Raw genomic sequence first — 865 nt, 5'->3', positions numbered from 1 at the left:
TCTTACCATCTGTTCTACTATAATTTAGAGCCTTATTTTATATAATGGAGATGCTCCCCTTTCTTTGTAAACAAGAACTGATACTATATATAAGATATTTGTTTGGATTTGATTACCAGTTATCTTCATTGTAATGTTAAAGTCCACAAATTATTAAATTTATCACTTTACCCAGTGATATTCACAATGAGAAATAAAAATAAATCCATAGTATATTTTCACATAAGCCTTATCATTTCCTTATTCCAGTTACAAGGAATCAGAATATTTTAAAAATCATGCTTTGCCATATGTAAATCTATATTAAAAACAACTAAAGTAACAAATTATAGATTTCCCTCTGCCCTGTGAATCACTAATTGATCTCGAATAATAATTAAAATCACTTAGTGTGGTCATTACTGATAAGACAAATCGGAATTTCACTTAAAAATAATTATTGTTTCCATATATTAATGAATGAAAATATACAAGTTCTACTACACTATTATTTTGGTAATTACTTATACTATACTCTTGTGCCCTTATAATATATCCGTAGCTCCTTATGTGCATAAATATGCACATGCTGACTAAGCGAGTCATCATTCGTTTCCCATGTTGATTCATGAATTTACATACTTTTCATGCACGTCCGCCTTTCTTGAGATATGAAGACGATTTGCTGTTTTTGCATCACAGTTAGATTATTTCCCTGCACAAGAAATAAGCAAATCCCATGACAAGATCACAAAACGCGTGTGCTTGTGTGTGCTCCCAAAACACCATACGTTATGCAAACGTTTAGTTTTATTTTACATGGTTACTTGATTCTACTAAATATTATTCGATGAGAAGCAGAAAGAGGAAACGACAACAAACAAGA

This window comes from Penaeus monodon, chromosome 22 (assembly GCF_015228065.2).
Source record: "Penaeus monodon isolate SGIC_2016 chromosome 22, NSTDA_Pmon_1, whole genome shotgun sequence".
In the NCBI taxonomy this organism is placed as follows: Eukaryota; Metazoa; Arthropoda; class Malacostraca; order Decapoda; family Penaeidae; genus Penaeus; species Penaeus monodon.
This window is presented reverse-complemented; position numbering follows the sequence as displayed.